The 18,966-nt window shown below is 40.6% G+C and overlaps 1 protein-coding gene across 1 annotated transcript in view; it reads left to right on the forward strand.

The window, feature by feature from the left end:
* The window catches only part of MTUS2 (microtubule associated scaffold protein 2), a 567,791-nt gene that overhangs the window by 17,394 nt on the left and 531,431 nt on the right, over positions 1-18,966 (forward strand). The window contains 1 exon segment of the mRNA XM_054701460.1: positions 5,294-5,366. The gene's annotated coding sequence lies outside the window, so the exon portion shown is untranslated.

Here is an 18,966-nt window from a genome sequence, read left to right on the forward strand (position 1 = left end):
TTGGTGGGAGTGCAAACTGGTCCAACCACTGTGGAAAGCTGTGTGGAGATATCTGGACCTACTAAACATAGAGCTTCCATATGATCCAGCAATTCCACTCCTAGGTATTTACCCAAAGGACACAGAAACATCCATTCCAAAGAACACCTGCACCCCTATGTTTATAGCAGCACTGTTTACAATAGCTAAGCTTTGGAAACAACCCAAATGCCCAAAAATAGATGACTGGATCAAGAAGATGTGGTACATATATACCATGGAATATTACTCAGCATTCAAAAAAGATAAACACATGCAATTTGCAGCAACATGGATGGCGCTGGAAGGGATCATGCTCAGCGAAATAAGCCAAAAAGAAAAAGAAAAATACCGGATGGTCTCACTCATAGCAGGAATCTAGAAAACTTAAATAAGGGACCAGGAAAATGAATAACTATAAGAAAGTGAAAATCAAAATCAACAAAAAACTATGAACCAGAGACACTTTTAGGGGGCAGAGGCGGGAGGGGAGGGATTGGGGTCAGAATGGGGGGCTGCAATTGTATGGGGAATATAACAATAAAATTTATAAAAAAAAAAAAACTACAAGGTAGTTAAAATGGCATAAAATTATCTTTATCACAAAAGAAGGCAATAATGTTGAAGTGGAGAAATAAGAAGCCATAAGACATGTACAAAACATAATTAAATGGCAGATGTAGATCCTACCAGTATGTGAACTGTAAATGTACTAACCACTCCATTAACCACTCCACTAACTAAGACAGATTGGCAGACTGAATTAAACATGATCTGACTGTGTGTTCTCTATAGTTGATCAATTTTGTATTTAAATGCAAATAGTTTGAAAGTAAAAGGATAGAATAGTATGTACCATACATACAATAACTACAAGAGACCTGAGAGTGACTATAACAATATTAGAGAGTGGCTATATCAATAGATTTTAAGTAAAAATTATCATGAGATGAAGTTCATTATATATAATAAAAGTTTCAATCCATCAGGAGGTTATAATTACAAACATGGGCATCTAGCAAGAGATTCCCCCAAATACATGAAACAAAAAATGACACAATTGAAGGAAAAAATGAAAAATTCAACAATAGTTGGAAACTTCATTATCTTATTTTTGATAGCAGATTGAAACTAGGCAGATATGCATTGAGACATCTAGACAGAAGATCAACAAAGCAATTAGAAAACATGAACACTGGCTTCTGATGTGTTGGCTTTTAGGTCTGGTAGTGTTACACATGCCCTACACTACAGGGATGGTGGGGTGGTTGTGGTAGTGTGCATCTTAGTGGAAGTGATGGTTGTGCTAGGTCCTAAGACGGATGGGTTACTAAATTTATTATTAGAAGTAAACAGTCCCTTCATTTCATCTGGACTTAGATCTATTTAATTTTCTCAATGTGGTGAGATACTCCCACTCTGTAAGTATTGGATTATTGGGCAGCCCCATCTGCTCTCTTCCCTGTGCACCTTATTCCTTCATCTTTTACTACCTGACAACTTGTTCCTCCTTTACTTTGACATATTTTCCCTTTAGCCTTTCCTTCATAGAGATATGCATTTGTAAGGGCAGGACTGGATACAGTGCAGGTTTTCTGATCCCATGCAGACCGGGTAAAGGAGGAGTCAGAGTCCTCAGTAGTTTTGCAGGTTTTTTATTTGGGGTTCACCAGGCATATGGCAGGCAGGGGTGCTGGCTGGGGGGCTGGGAGGCTGGCAGGCCTCCCAGCCCCCAGCAAGTCCTCACTCTATCTGGGCTCTCTAGCGTTCGTTCTGCTGCTTCTCGGCTTCGGCTGCAGCTGTGGCTGCTGCTGCTGCTGGTGCTGGTGCTGCTGGTGTCCCCCCGTGACGCCGCCCTTAAAAGCACAGTCTTAGCTCAGCTGAATCCCATCTACCTATGCCCACACCCTATTCCAGGTGCCCACCATCAGGCATGCATTCAGGACAAGGATCCATCATCTATCCTGATGGCGGAAGGGCAGAAAAGCCTGATATTTTCTTTACCCTACAGTCCACCCCCTCAGGGTTTTCTGCCAAACAGTCTATACATATATACACAATTTTCTAAGCAAACAAACAATGCAGCCATGGCCCACAAAAGCAAATACATCAAATAACAAAATACAACATAACAAAATACAACAGAACACAAATAAGTCCAGGCAGGGCACCAACCAAGTGCAAAAGACAATTATTGGTACCAGCAGATGAGCCACCAAATCTGCTGCCGAAGGCACTGCTCATACGAGGGAGGGGAAATCACACACGGCATCTGCTATAACACACCAGGAGCCGTCAGGCTTCCTGGCCTTCTCTGGCTGTAGTCTCGGCTACAAGGCACACACAGCATCCACCCCCAGGATGCACTAGCTCTGGGATTGGCAATTTTATTCTGTTGGGGGTAATCGCCAACCCTCAGGGTTTCTGTCTGCAGTCGCTCCAACACTCGGCCTTCATGGCCACCCATGCGACTCACAGACCCCTGCTCTCAAGCCAACCCACTGCACAAGCACATGGGTTGGGGATCCAAACTTTGCATTTGGCTTGGGCTCCACCCCAAGCCACATTCCCCACCCGTCCCCCAAGGACGGGCTCCTCAGCTCCTCACCCTCACTCAAGAATGAGCAGGGCATCACCCATAGGTGATTTTACGAGACTCACAGGGCTTCAGCATACCCAGGCTGCTTAACAGCCGCTTTAGGGCTTCTCAACTTAGCATCAGTACCAGCTTTTGCCACCTTAGTTGGCTTTTCTCCTCCACCTGGCCACTGGGCATACACAGGCTGCTTTTGGCCATCTAGGCCCACTGGCCACCCCCAGATTCTCAAAAAATAAACATAACCTGCTAAGGTCCTCCGCCTTCTGGCGGGATTGTCAGTCCAAAATCATCAGTTCATCAGTCTATCAGTCCATTGGCCTCTCCTGCTTCAGCAATGGCCTGCTGCCTCAGGGGTCATTGGCTGGTCCTTTCCGGTGTCGTTGGCTGGTCCTATCCGGTGTCGTTGGCTGGTCCTTTCCGGTGTCGTTGGCTGGTCCTTTCGGGCGTCTCCTTCACGCCAGGTCTCATCCTGTAGCTCGTGGACGTATCCATCTTCTATACCGCCATGGTGCCTCCAGCGTCGTCACAGGCAAAGTCTGTTCTCCTTAGTCCCTCCAGGTCTTCGGAGGGCTCCAATACCCGTCCGCATGGATCTTGCCGACATACGCCAATTGTAAGGGCAGGACTGGATACAGTGCAGGTTTTCTGATCCCATGCAGACCGGGTAAAGGAGGAGTCAGAGTCCTCAGTAGTTTTGCAGGTTTTTTATTTGGGGTTCACCAGGCATATGGCAGGCAGGGGTGCTGGCTGGGGGGCTGGGAGGCTGGCAGGCTTCCCAGCCCCAGCAAGTCCTCACTCTATCTGGGCTCTCTAGCGTTCGTTCTGCTGCTTCTCGGCTTCGGCTGCAGCTGTGGCTGCTGCTGCTGCTGGTGCTGGTGCTGCTGGCGTCCCCCCGTGACGCCGCCCTTAAAAGCACAGTCTTAGCTCAGCTGAATCCCATCTACCTATGCCCACACCCTATTCCAGGTGCCCACCATCAGGCATGCATTCAGTACAAGGATCCATCATCTATCCTGATGGCGGAAGGGCAGAAAAGCCTGATATTTTCTTTACCCTACAGCATTCTTTTTTTTTTTAAATTTTTTAAAAAAAATTACTTTGTATTCATTTTTGCATAGAAGAACTGGGGCATAGGCCACAGGTGCAGCGGGTGAGAGGATTCACCAGAATCAGAGTGGGGAGCAGAACAGGTGAATCTACTGAAATACACTGCTGAGGGGAGTAGCAGGTGAGACAGGAGAGGTCTGCTGAGCCATGTGGGTAGCTCTCTGGCCGGGGTACGAACTCAGGCTGTAGTGGTGATAGTGCTGAGATTTAACCCTTAGGCCACCAGGGAGGACCCGAGATCTGCATTCTTTTTTTTTTTTTTTTTTTGAGATCTGCATTCTTATTCTCACCTTTTTGCCTTCCAGCCTTTAGCTTTTCTCTCCGCCACATTTATGCTCTTGGAAAAGACTCTTAATGTTGCAGGAAGGAAGCTGAGAGGTAGTTGGCAGTAAATAGTGACTGTGTGGGAAGAAGCAAATGAAGAGATACACTTGAGCTCTTCCAAATACTGGAGACTATTCATTCACTGTCTTTCAAGTACCATGAAGATATATTGGCTTGGAACAAAAATTGTTAATACCTAGATCATTGATATTACTTAGAAAAGTGATGCATGCTGAGCAATAGGTAGTTTTGAAGATTTCATTGTTTCATAGTCTACTGGGTTTTCCAATCCTATCTGTTTTCTTGTTTGGAAAATGATGATATTGTCATTTTTATATGTAAAAAATGGTTTGATATTAGCAATTTTAAATGACTCAGCTTAATAATATCAGGCATTCTGTGGTAACTCTGCAGTAGCATTTGGGAGAAAATCCATCTACTAATCTTACTGAGCAATTTATTTATTTTTTTAAAAAGATTTATTTATTTATACAAGCACTGGGCACAGTCAGAAGCGCGGGAGGGTGAGAGAATTCACCAGAGCCAAAACGGGGAGCAGAGCAGGCAGAAGGACCGAAATTCATCCACTACAGAGGCTGCGGGCAGCTTCGCAACCCAGCGCTCAACCGCTGCGCCACCGGGGAAGCCCCTCACTGAGCAATTTAAAGAGAAAAGTATTTTTTGCTATTAAAAATAGTTTTATTAAAGATTTGATTAATATTGCTAATATTGTAGGGTTTATAGGCCCCCTGGATTTTTATTTCTTTTGAATTAGAAGAAAATAAGAAACATAACTATATAAATTTGGTGCAATATAAGAAGTTTAAGATCTGTAAAATGGACATGATTTTTCATGTATCAAAGATACTCTTCCCCTGACAAAAAAATAAGTGCTCAGTCCTTAAGATATTTCATTTATATGGTGTATTTAAGAATCAGTTTTCAGATCATTAACTACTTAAGGGATTAAGATGAAAGGAAAATTGAAGTCATGTAACCCATTGAGGATCAATCTGAAAATAAGATTAAGCATTGCTAAAATCTGAGACATAGCCAACAGAACAATGGTGAGTTTATGAAACAACTCCAATTATGAAGAATTTATTTGTGGTACTATCACTATAAAGATTCAAGAACTCCTGAACTATTTCTCAGTGTGAAGAAGTACTGTTGAAATATGAAGTTTTGGTCATATTTTCCTGAATCTTTCTCCAATCTTCTAAATCTTTTTTCTTTCTTTTTAAGATTTCCACATCTGGATTGTTAACTAGGACAAATTATTACCAATGGCAGTAAAACGTGTTTTCTGGAGGTCAAGGTGAGTTTATGTGGATTTCTTCTCAATTATTTGATGCAAGTTGGGTCTGTAATTGTCTCTTTAATGTTGCTTAACATTTCCTGGTACTCAAAGTCAATATCGAATGGTAATTTTACATTACATTAATGAAACAGGTAAATTAAAATACATTCCCATGTGGAACTTAATTTTGCTTTTTAAAAAAAATTTTAAGGGATATAGTCAGACATTGACTGAAATTCAAGTTTAAGCAACATGTTTTGTTAATGATTGTAAATTTTGTGGAGTGTGTCTGTAATGGGCATCTCTTTTCCAGTGGTAATTAATCTTGTACTGTGAAAAAAGGCTATAGTGTGATTGTTAACGTCTTTACTAATATCAGTTGACAGAAATAGGACGAGAGAATGCAGTAGTATTTAGGTGCTTGCTTTGAGTGGAGGATGTGCTTGATGATTGAAGTTATTGAGAGAATAAGACTAAATTGGGAGGAAAAAGATTAATGTGGTGCAGTTTATATCAAACCAAGAGCAGAAGCTTTCGTGAATAACCAAGACCACATAAAGTTTAAAATATTGGAGAGAAGCTTTTCTGAGGGCTGCTGCTAGCCCATATGGCATTTTGTGCAAATTAGACAAAGCTACCCTTCCACAGACATTGTATTTGCATCTGATGGAAAATTGTTGAATTATACTTATTTTTAGTACAAGACTCTGCCGTGTGCTGGAAAATTGTAATTTAAGTAATCAAATTACCCATCTTTAAATCATCAAAGTTGTAATAAAAATGCAAACAACTTTTAAAATAGTAGAGATGCTAATGATGCAATTGGTGCCCCCTTCTGTGAGGTGGCCTTGCTTAGAGCACAACCTGAACAGTTGCTAGTTTTCTTTGGGCTCAGGACAGACTCTTGGGAAGGGAGGCTTTTTATTGAGGTCTGCTCATGGGACAGAGAATGAAAACTAGAGTTTGGGATATGGCTTTCATTGGAAACTTGGAATGCGTAAGAGAAACTTACCAAAGAGTTAGTAGATTCTGTGGGTTTGGAGGCCAGGATGGGTAGACTGAGTTCTCTAGGGGTAAAACCAGGAAAGGAAAACCTAAGCTACGTTTTCAGCCAAGTTTACGAGTTCCTGCAATTAGTGATACAGGGTGTGTACTTTCAGAGTTCCAACACTACTAAAGTAGGTTTTATTCTGTATATTACCACCTCTGTGATATTCTTGCTGTTCTTAAAGACTTTTTTAAACTAGTTTTTCCACCAGTAAAAGGGAACATAGCTCTTCCCTACTTAGAAATTTTTGCAATTCATCTTCTATGAGACAAAAAGCTGTTATGTTGATATTAGGGATAGATATTGATCGGCAAATACAGGATAAGGAGGTGCAGCAATATTTTGGGGCCGGGGCTAGGAGAGGTAGGAGTGCATATGGAGAATGTGAGTGATGATTGCTGTGTTATTGAGGAAAAAAGAACAGATGGGGAGCATACGTGACGCTGTGCGTTGAGATGGTGATGGTGATGGTAACTGGGGCTTGGGTGGAAGTGGTGGCTGTTGCAGGAGCGGTCAAGATGGAGGTGGTAGCTGGGGGGTGATGGTGGAGGGGTGGCAGCAGCTGCCATGATGCTTATGATCAAGGGAGGTGGGAAACTTTCCATGCCATACACACAAAATACATGGCCTAAGAAGAATCTTCTGCTTCCTTGGGTGCCCATTAGCAGGAAAATTCCAGGGACTCATCTTTGTGGAATTCTTAGCTAGTTTTCTTATTGTATCATTTATTCAGCCCGTCCTTCCCTGAGGCATACTGCCTTACCTTAGGAATAATAACGGATGTGAGTGAATATTTATCATTCCAGTGAAGTTGGTGTTTATATTCCATACTTCTGTTCACTTTGTGTGCGCGTTCATGTGTGTGGGTGTGTATGTGTGTGTGTATGGAGTTAACACTCTGAATACAGAAGTAGGGGAACAAATGATCAATTAAGAGAATCATTTATGTGGTTTAGAGGAAAGTCCCTGGTGTTATTTACTTCTGAAATCTCTCTCTTCCACCTCCGAAACCCACACATGATTTATGTTTTGAAGAAAGAAATGATCTTAATTTTTTAAAATTAACTGAGAGGGTAGAAGGAAAAGGAGAAAGATGGTAAGGGAGGCTTATTTGAATCAATTCATCTCCTGGATAATTGCTTCGTTGTCTGTTTCACTTTGTGGATATTATGTCTGATATTTTTCTTTCCCTTTGGAATACCAAGGAAAGAGCGAGACTATGAAGATATTTTGGGTCTAATATTTAGCACCTGTGATATTGAGCTAACAATAATTTACCTTACACTAGGGAGAATGATATTTGCTGTTAGAAAATTATTTGTGAAAACATTAGCTTAATGAATTTTAAAGTGAAAAAGAGAGAATGAGTGACATATTTAACAACATGCAAGCATTCTCATTGTTGCAAATCCCCCATAATGACATAATTTTTAGATTGAAATATTCTATCTGTGCAAGCCAAATAATTGTCTTTATATTTTTAGTAAGAGATCCTTTATATTGACTATGTAAAGAGGTATGTAGACTCTGCATCAGGAGAGATTTGGATATAAAGAATAGCTTTTTAAAAAAGGGAAGTGGGTGGATTATCATATGATGGAGAAGGCTATTAGGTACATGGTGCTATGTACTTAATGCCTGCTTAATGGAATGGAATGATTTTACAATGTTTAAATGCTAATAATATCTACCATGTAGTGAGTGCTCACTGGCTTCAGTACTTGCTTCAGTGCTTGCTGAGCCAACAATACTCACCATCTCACTTGTTCCTTAAGTACATTTGTTCCACCATCACCCTCATTAAACCCGTTATATAAAGGGTGCAGGGTGCAACTAGGGTTTGCAGCTTTCCATGCCCTTCCTGACTTAACTTTACTGCCCCCTTTGACACTGGGCCAGATCCACTCCTGAAATCATTTTTTTACTTCTCCAGTTCTGTAAGTTGTAGACCAACTTGTCTCATCCTCCTTTATAGGAAGCCTGATAACTTCACAGATAAAATTGCTTTAAATTGAGCAGCTAATTCTATCATTAGAGGGCACCACCTGAACAAGGGTAGAGGAATCTTAGAAATAAATTTGCACCACATAATGAAATGTAAGAGAATTGTCGGTTATAATTTGTTTTCCAGAGACCTTAGAGATTTTTTAAGATAGTTTTTTTTTTTTCCACTAAGAAGGTCCTCCTGCAATCCTGCAATATCTAAATGTCAAATAGGACCAAAATATCCTCAGATTTTGTATATGTGAAGGAGCTCAGCAGTATGTGTGTCTTATTTTCTGTTTTAAAATTGTCTTCAAGAGTAGATTAGATTTAGATTGAAATACAATTTAGGGCACATTATTTCAAGGGGAATGAGGTTATCCTTTTCCTAAATATTTTCCATAGGCAAAAAACATGGGAGAAGATACCAATCATATTTTAATATTTAAATCCATAGATCCAGAGCCCAGAGCTTTAGGAAATGGGTCATTTGTGGCGGTGGCTGGGGAAGGCAGGATCAGTAAATGTCGTATGGACAATCCTGTTAGGATGATGGAACTCACACTGATTTCTTTGTTCTGTGTTTTTATTCTTTTAAATTTTTTAAAAGATTTATTTATTTATGTATATAAGAACTGGGGTACTGGACAGAGGGGTGTGTGTGTGTGTGTGTGTGTGTGTGTGTGTGTGTATGTGTCAGGTTAGAGGATTCACCAGAGACAGAGTGGGGAACAGAACAGGCAGATATACTGAAACACACTGCTGAGGGAACAGTTGGCAAGTCAGGAGAGGTCTGCTGGGCCATGGCCAGGGATTGAACTCGTGCTGCAGTGACTGTGGATAGCTTATTAGGTTGCATCTTAACCCCTTGCACCACCAGGGAGGCCCTGTTGTGTGTTTTTATTTTAAAGATTTATTTATTTATTTATACAAGAACCTGGGCACAGGCCAGATGCGCGGGAGGGTGAGAGGATTCACCAGAGACAGAGCGGGGAACAGAACAGGCAGACCGAAGAAACACACTGCTGAGGGGAGCCACAGGCACGACAGGAGAGGTCTGCCACACCATGTGGGACCCTCGCCAGATGGCCGGGATCCAATTGGCGCTGCAGAGGCTGCGGACAACCTCATAGCGTGGCGCTCAACTGCCTGGGCCACTAAGGGAGTCCCCTTGTTGTGTGTTTTTAAATGGTGCGTGGGATTGCACATTTTCGTATGGTTAGCTGCATCCTGTAATCTAGCCACACTAGCCTGGAATGAAACTTGTGTCCTATTTGACACGAGGCCGGATTTTATTAAACTGAATAAAATCAGGGCACACACACAGGGGCACACAATAGTACTGTGTCATCTTTGGTAATTTAAATGAGTGTGCAATGGCTTCATTCCTGCTCTTAGAGGTGGATAGCAGGGACTGTGTAATATTTGAACACAGGTCCAGTTAATGATGTATTACAGTGAGAATCCTGGAAAAGTTCCTGTGATACTCATTTCTGCTAAATGAGGTCATGGTGTTTAAGACTTCACAGAAATTACAGAAGAATTAAAAGCAAATGGGTTATTACTCAAATATTTTTATGAGTTCCTGTTTTACCTCGCACAATTTTGATAAAATGTGGACTCTCCCTTCCCCCTTCCTTTTAGAAACACTGCAAACCTGAGCTGACATCAGCCATTTGGCAGTGACTCTTTAGGGCAGGAGCTTGAGACTTACAGAGGGATTAGTTGGGGATCCACTTCTGGCTCTTTTTTTTTTTAAAGATTTATTATTATTTATTTATTCATACAAGATCTAGGGTGTAGTCCAGAGGTCTTGGGGAGGGGGTGAGAGGATTCACTAGAGACAGAGTGGGGAGCAGCACAGGTGGATCTGATGAAATACACTGCTGAGGGGAGCAGTGGGAGAGACAGGAGAGGTCTGCTAGGCCATGTGGGTTAGCTTCCTGGCAGGGACTGAACTCTTGCCACAATGGCTGGTGAAAGTTTGATAGCGCTGAGACTTTAATCCCTGCACTACCAGGGAGGTTTCCATTTCTAGTTCTTTTTTTAAGATTTAGTTTATTTTTGTTCAACGATAGGAGAATGAATTAAATGGCTTTTTAAAAAATGGCTTTTTCATATCAGTCTTTTCTTGAAAAGCATTCATTTTTCACCATATTTTTGTTGTTATCATATTTTGTCCTGTTAATGTTCAGCTCTAAGATGCGAATATTTCCCTCAGAGGCCAGGATAGAGTAGTCATTGATCCATGTGGGTTGGGGAACAGATTTGGAACGGGGTGGAGAGGTGCGCAGGGGTCTGCAGCATTTTTAAATTTTGCTCATCTTGAACATAAGCTCCACCAGGACTGGAAATCTGTCTGTTTATTTACGGCTATTGTCTTGACATTTCGACCAATGAATGCCTGACACATGTTGGGTGTTAATGAATGTTTACAGAAGGAAAGAGGCAACGTGGAAGTCTGTGGCTCTGAAAAGTAGACTCTTTTATCTTTCATCTCAATTGGCAAAAAAAGCAGGAAGTCTCAACAGATCTTCTTTTATTCTTTCCACAGCGGCAGCATATTGAGAGAGCGAGGCAAGACTTACTTCACTTAAGAAACTGGAAAGAAAATTCCTTTATTCATGGCATGTGACTCAGTGGAAACATTGTTTTTGCAGTTAGTGTCCCTGAGAAATTTATGCTTTTTATGCTTTTTCACATAGACAACTTATTATTCTTATCACTCAGGGTGTGATGGGTCCTTAGCAAGCCACAACAAAAGATGACGTGGAATTTGGTGACACTTGGGGGCATGTCTTGGCACTGGCACGAGTGTGACCTGACTTGTATCACAATTCCTGTACTTAAAATGGGTTAGCATCTATCCAGTAGCTCTGTGAGGAGTCAATGAGATAGCAGGGAAGAGCGCTCAGCAATGTGACAGTGCCTGGCACAAAGGGAACATTGCTTTTCGTCTCCAAATAAGGCCATGTTTCAAAGTCCCCTTTAAGAAGTTTAAGAAGTTAGCAAGTTTCTAGACTTGCTAACTTACCTTAAAAATACAGAATAGGACATAGTAAAGAGAGTCCTGTGGGGGAGTAGGGCTGCTTAAGTTTAGATTTGACATCAAGGAGCACATGTTAGTGTTCAGGTAATTGCTCTGATCCAAACTCGTTTGTTAATGAACCCACATTATTAAATGTGGGAGCCTCATGAATGAGGATGACAGGGAACACTATTTTTTTCGAGGTCTACCAATCTAGGACAGCTTTCCCTCTGAGTTTAACTTAAAGGAATAGTATTTCTCAGTAATAACTAAAATGCATGAAAAGCTTAGATTGGAAACACTTGACTCAGTATAAAATCTGAGATGTATTCCTGTTCACTTGAACATTTTAAAATCAACTAGAATGAACAGATAAACTTCTGAGTCCATCAGATCAAAAGCTGGATATCTTTCTTTTCTATGTATGTATTATTTTTTCTCTTAAGAAGAAATTAAATTATCTGGCAGATTAACTTCCACAGACTATTATAAATGTGCAAATAATATGTCACTTAACATGGATTTTTATTAGAGTGCTTGTCAGAAGGACTCATATTTTCTTCTGCCTCAGGTAGAAGCAGTTCTTGTTATGCATTTAGAAAACAAAGCAGTTTTTCATTTATTAAGAAAATGCAGATTAGCAAAAGCAATAAATTTTATTTATTTTTTAAAAAGATTTATTTATGCATACAAGAGCTGGGGTACAGGCCAGAGATGCGGGGGTAAGAGAATTCACCAGAGACAGAGTGGGGAACAGAACAGGCAGACAGACCGAAAGCACTGCTGAGGGGAGCAGTGGGAGGGACAGGAGAGGTCTGCCTCGCCATGTGAGTTGCTCCCTGGCCAGCCCTGGATCGAACTCATGCTGCAGAGGCTGTGGATTGCTTCATAGTGTGATGCTTAACCCCTTGTGCCACCAGGGAAGCACAAAAGCAACAAATTTTAATAGGAGAATGGAAATAGGACTCATCCTCCACCTGAAAGGCAGACAAAAAATGCCGAAGTGCCTCACCTGTGATGCTTCTAGCTCTGTAACCCTTCAGCAGTACCTTACCTGTGTGGCACCTCCTGCTGCCTTACACTAGAGTTACTTATTATTGCATGTTATTCCTTTACTGGACACTGTGCTTCAGAGGTATGATCATGATATATTTACTCCCAATGTTATTTGACAAATGCCTTACACATAAAGGGGCTTGGAAATATTAGGTGAATGAAAACATCCTCTGAGCAAAACAGATTCCTGGATTCACTGTCAATGAATCATTTACAGGGGCATGGTATGAAGAGTTCATGTCCTTTTTAGATCCTGGCTGAGCCATGGTGTTGTACTATAGTTAGAATAGGAAGAGTAACCTGCCATAATCACCTACAGTAACTTTCTCTGTAAAGTGGGGACTATATTGAAATGAGCATGAATGACTTGGAAGTTATGCAAAAAAAGTCAGTATCATTTGAAATTTTGGTGTCACTTTGGTTTTCTTGGTAGGATCCTAGTGCAAAGGAGAAGGTGAGGATGAGGGTGGAATGGACAGTTTCGCCTTTCAGATGGAAGGGAATGGGAGTTATAGGAGCTCTGAATGGAAAGTGAGTGAGTGGGTGGTCCAAAAGAAAAGACAAGAGCATACACTGCCATGAAGGGGTGAAGAGGTGCTCAGTGGAGTCAGGCCTGGATTAGATTCTATAGGATGTCCCAGAAACCAAGTAATTTTTGAGACTTTCAAGATATCTTTTGATTTTTGTCATTTTCCTCCTTGTTTGTATTTGACTGTGTCTTCTGCCAAGTCATTGTCCTGGCAGATAATAAGGAATTGATGAGGAGATGGTAGGCAGGTTTTGCAGGGTGGGAAATGGCCTAATTCTTCCATCTGTAACTCTCTTGTCAGCATTTTCCTGTACTTTTTATCCTTGGCCTTTTCAACACCTGCTAGACTCACCTCCCAGTGGAGTACTGTCTGAGGAAACCAGGCAGCAGCTCTGAAGATAGATGCCACCATGGAGTTATGCTTTCTAATACCAGCTGAGCCTCGGATAGCTCCAGCATCTGGGCATGCCTCGTTTGCAAAGCTCAGTCTCAGGAGGAGGTCAGGAGGGAGGTGCGTAGCTAGGCCTGCTCTGGGACAGAGATAGGCATTTACCTGGCCTTCTGCCTCTACCAGCCTTAGCCCTCATGTTATCTGACCATGTCACATATTTACCTACAGGACAACGCTCACATTCCTTAGACCCTTCACACACTGCACATTTTATCTGCTTTCCCTGCTACATGCCTCTTTTTTAGCTCTGGTATTTAAGTATTTATTGAATGCTTGCTTTGTGATATTTACTGTTCAGATGCTGACAACATAAAAATGGATAAAATTTCATTTCTCTTTTGAAAAACTTGCAATGTAATGAGATAGTCCAATATGTAGACAATTTCAAAAGAACAATTTAAAGGAATTTGAAAGGGGAAGCATAGAAGTGAAGTCACCAGCCCCCTTTTCTCTATCCTGCCCAAGCCACTCACAGTTAGCATATTTGGGGAATCAATCAGTATTATTTTGATATTAGTGTCCTATGTTGGCAATACATTGACAACAATAGCTGTGCTAGAAAATATTTTTTTTTGCTATAAGAAGTACAATAGTCAAAATAACTAAATAGTCAAATAAACAGGTCCCCTCAAAGAATTTCCCGACCCAAAATGTCAGTGACGCCAGTTGATTAAATAGCCTGTATTGCTTCATGTTCACTAGAAGGTTTTGTAAGATCCAGTGTGCTCATGAAGATATAAAAAAGATGGCTTTGGAGGCTTAGGTGGAAGGTAGGTGGTTTTTCACTATTGGGCTTTTAATTTTGGCTTTTGACGAATGTCTTTTTTAAAATAACAAACATGTTTTTATGAAACCATAAGATAAATTGTTATATTTGACTATATTGCTTAGCATGTTTTGGAAAACTATTAATGTAGCTATAGTTTCTAGCACAGACTCTGATACAGTATGTAGTTAATATGCATTTGTTGGATGAATGCTAGATGTATAAATGTGTATATTCCTGGAACTGGTAGCATTTTGTTTTCTAGAAATTCCTTCTATACTTTTACAGTCAGCTATATGGGAAATGTACTGCCAAAGTTTATGAAAGTCATTTCAGAGATTCAAAAGCAATGTTAGGTCAGTAAAAATAAGACACCTGACTTTCCAAAAGGGAAAAGCTAGAAAGTCATGGACTCTACTTTAATCAGCTTGTTTGGAAAGCTGAACAGACAAAAGTACAGCAGAAGTTCACAAAAACCCATTTGGTCTAGAGCCACAGAGGAATATGCTGCAAGCAGACAGCTGCATCAAAAAGCAAACTCAACACAAATCTAGGATAGGAAAACAAGCAGGCATAATAGAGTCCTTAGAGGAAATAGACAGCTTAACGGTGGCATCACGGTTGACCAGGGGGCACAGACTGCTTTGCTCTAGACAGATTTCCCTGCTCTCTCTAAATATGCCTCATGCTGCCTCTACCTGTTTGCTCATGATGTTCTGCCAAGAATGCTGGTCTTGCTCTCTTTTGTAAGACTTAGCTCAAGTTCAACATCCTTAACCTAAAGTTTTCTGTGTCAAAAATCTTTAATCATCTGAGTCTTCCCTTCCCCCTTCTTCACAACTCAGGAAACCATGGCAGTCATGGTTGACTATCAGAACTTATTGGGGACAGCCATCAATGCATCAAGACTGGAATGTGGGTCCCTGGAGGAGGGGGTAGAGATAAGAATACCGGGAGTCTACTCTGTAGAGGCCTCAGGGTTGTTTTTTTTATTAATTGGGGAGAAATTTGTTTTCTTGTGGCCGTTGAAACAGAAAATAAGAGGGTCTCCCTGTGGCATGGGGGGTTAGGACGCAACACTATGAAGCTGTCTGCAGCATGAGTTCGATCCCCAGCCAGGGGGATGATGCACATGGCACAGCAGACCTTTCCTGTCTAGCCTGCTGCTCCCCTCAGCAGTGTATTTCAGTAGATCTGCCTGTTCTGCTCCCCACTCTGTCTCTGGTGAATCTTCTCACTCCGCACATCTCTGGCCTGCACCTCAGCTCTTGTATGCATAAATAAATAAATCTAAAAAAAAAAAAAGAAACAGACAATAAGAATAACAGAGTATCCCCCTTCTGTCCAGCAGGGGCCCATTGAATTTATTTTCAACAGACAAGGGAATTTTGCTCTGAGTCTGCACACAGCACCTGCCTGCTGGCTTAAGACCTGGGTGAAGATTCTGATAGTTCCTACCTGGGTAAGGAAGGGATGCAAAGGAATGTGTGTAACTTGTCTGCAAGTGCCAGACTTAGAGGCAGTGAAAATGTACATGCTATCCTAAGGTTACACAGAAGTAAGTTCTCATGTACAGGACCCCATCCCAGTTTTTGGATATAGGTGGAATATAGCCAATCTTTGCTTTCCCAGGGTTCAGGTGTAACATGGAAGACACATCTCTTGCGGTGCTCTGGCCTCAGCTGCACACTCAGGGAGAGAGGCCTAATTTTTCTAATTGTGCAGAGCCAATCCCACTGGACCTGGCATTCTTGTCAGTCTCACCAGGGATCCTCTCCCCAGATTCAACTCAGAACTTGGCAGTATTGTGTAGAATTCCCAACAGCAGAGGGTTTTGATCAGCTCTGTTTAGAAGTGCAATATTAAAAACATAAATTGCCCAGAGGGTATGCTTAACATGAAAGTATTAAGCAGTAGAAGAGAAAAAGAGGCTTGTAAGAAGTTTAATTTTGCTACAGATAACTTTCATTCTTTGTACAGCATTTTCTTAATGATGTCTCTGAACCATCCCAGAGGTCCATATTTAGGAAGTTGATTCATTTCACAGCAAAGACACAGACAGACAGATATATTAAAAGTAAAACCTCATGCTCAGTGTTAAAATCTCATATCATAGCCGTCCTTATTACAGTGCTTGTTTTCCACACAACTGAGACCATTGGGTAGAGAAAATTTACCTTGATTTTTGTATTCAGAATTTTCAGTTGCCTGTTCACCATGACTTCATTTTTAGATGAAATTTCCCCCTTTTTGAGTGTAGCTGACTGTATCTCTCAGTTGCCAAAGAGGAGAGGAATATCAGTATTAATAAGGATGATCATTTACTTGCCAGTTAAAACACATTCTGAAAAGGATGAAAGCGTCTTCTTGCCTGAAGCTTGCTTGTTCTGTGTGAGCTGTGAGGTGTCTCTGAGCGTTATTTCCATGCTGTGCTTTTCCCTGGGTCTTAGCAGTAAGGTATATTTCTTTTTTTTTTTTTTTTTTTTTTTTTATTATTAACTATTTATTTATTTATTATTTATTTTTTTTTAAATATTAAATTTTATTTTTATTATTCCCCATACAATTGCAAACGCCCCATTCTGACCCAATCCTTCCCCTCCCGCCCCCACCCCCCAAAAAGTGTCTCTGGTTCATAGTTTTTTTGTTGATTTTGATTTTCACTTTCTTATATTCATTTTCCTGGTCCCTTATTTAAGTTTTCTAGATTCCCTGCTATGAGTGAGACCATCCGGTATTTTTCTTTTTCTTTTTGGCTTATTTCGCTGAGCATGATCTTCCAGCCATCCATGTTGCTGCAAATTGCATGTGTTTATCTTTTTTTGTTTTTTTTTTTTTTTTTTTTTTTATGAATTTTATTGTTATATTCCCTACAATTGCAGCCCCATTCTGACCCCAATCCTCCCTCCCGCCCCCGCCCCCTAAAAGTGTCTCTGGTTCATAGTTTTTTGTTGATTTTGTTTTCACTTTCTTATAGTTATTTATTTTCCTGGTCCATTATTTAAGTTTTCTAGATTCCTGCTATGAGTGAGACCATCCGTATTTTCTTTTTCTTTTTGGTTATTTCGCTGAGCATGATCCCTTCCAGCGCCATCCATGTTGCAGCAAATTGCATGTGTTTATCTTTTTTGAATGCTGAGTAATATTCCATGGTATATGTACCACATCTTCTTGATCCAGTCATCTATTTTTGGGCATTTGGGTTGTTTCCAAGCTTAGCTATTGTAAACAGTGCTGCTATAAACATAGGGTGCAGGTGCCCTTTGGAATTGATGTTTCTGTGTCCTTTGGGTAAATACCCTAGGAGTGGAATTGCTGGGTCATATGGAAGCTCTATGTTTAGTAGGTCCAGAAATCTCCACACAGCTTTCCACAGTGGTTGGACCAGTTTGCACTCCCACCAACAGTGCAGAAGAGTTCCTTTTTCTCCACACCCTCGCCAACATTTGTTGTTGCTAGTTTTTTTAATATGTGCCATTCTCACTGGTGTAAGATGGTATCTCATGGTAGTTTTTGATTTGCATTTCCCTGATGACAAGTGATGTTGAACATTTTTTCATATGCCCGTTGGCCATTTGCATTTCCTCTTCAGAGAAGTTTCTTTTAAGCTCTTCTGCCCATTTTTTGACTGGATTATTTTCTTTGTTGTTGTTGAGTCTCATCAGCTCTTTGCAGATTTTGTGATCAGTCTTTATCATTAGTGTTGGGTGCAAAAATGTTCCTCCCAGTTGGTGGGGTTTCTCTTTGTTTTGTTATTGTCTCTTTTGCTGTGCAAAAGCTCTTTAATTTGATTAGTCCCACTGTTTATCTTTGCCTTCACTATCACTGCTTTGGGTGATGTGTCTGTAAAGATGTCTTTGATGTGCAAATCCCGTAGTGTTTCGCCTATATTTCCTTCTATATATTTTATGGTTTCAGGTCTTATGTCTGTTCTTTAATCCATTTGAGTTGATTTTGTGTATGGTGTGAGGTGGTGGTCAAGCTTCATTCTTTTGCATGTAGCGACCCAGTTTTCCCAGCACCATTTATTGAACAAACTTTTTTGCTCCAATGCATAGTCTTTGCTCCTTGTCCAAAGATTAGTTTGACCATAAATCTGTGGGTTTATTTCTGGATTTTCTATTCGTTCCATTGGTCTGTATGTCTGTTCTTGTTCCAATACCATGCAGTTTTGATGATTATGGCTTTGTAGTATAGTTTGAAGTCTGGGAGTCTGATGCCTCCATTCCCTTCTTTTTTTTTCAGGAGAGCTTTTGGCTATTCGGGTTTTTTGTGATTCCATATGAATTTCATCAATAATTGTTCTATTTCTTGAAGAATGACATTGAAATTTTGATTGGAATAGCATGAATCTGTATATTGCTTTGGAAAGGATGGCCATTTTAATAATGTTTATTCTTCCAATCCATGAGCAGGGGATGTCTCTCCATTTCTTTGTGTCTTCTTCTATTTCTTTTAACAGTGTTTTTATAGTTTTCTTTGTATAGGTCCTTTACCTCTTTTGTTAGATTTATTCCCAAATATTTGATTTTTTTTTGTTTAATAACAAAAGGGATGGTCTTTTTGATTTCTTCTTCTTCAGATTTATGTTTGTGTATAGGAAGGTACTGACTTTTGCGTGTTGATTTTTGTATCCTGCCACTTTACTGAACTGATTGATGAGTTGAATTAGCTTTTCTGTGGAGTTTTTGGGGTCTCTATGTATATATCATATCGTCTGCAAATAGTGATAGTTTGACTTTCTTTTCCTATTTGGA

Source organism: Talpa occidentalis, unplaced genomic scaffold (assembly GCF_014898055.3).
Source record: "Talpa occidentalis isolate TD23 unplaced genomic scaffold, MPIMG_talOcc4v2.1 talOcc4.5, whole genome shotgun sequence".
NCBI lineage: Eukaryota > Metazoa > Chordata > Mammalia > Eulipotyphla > Talpidae > Talpa > Talpa occidentalis.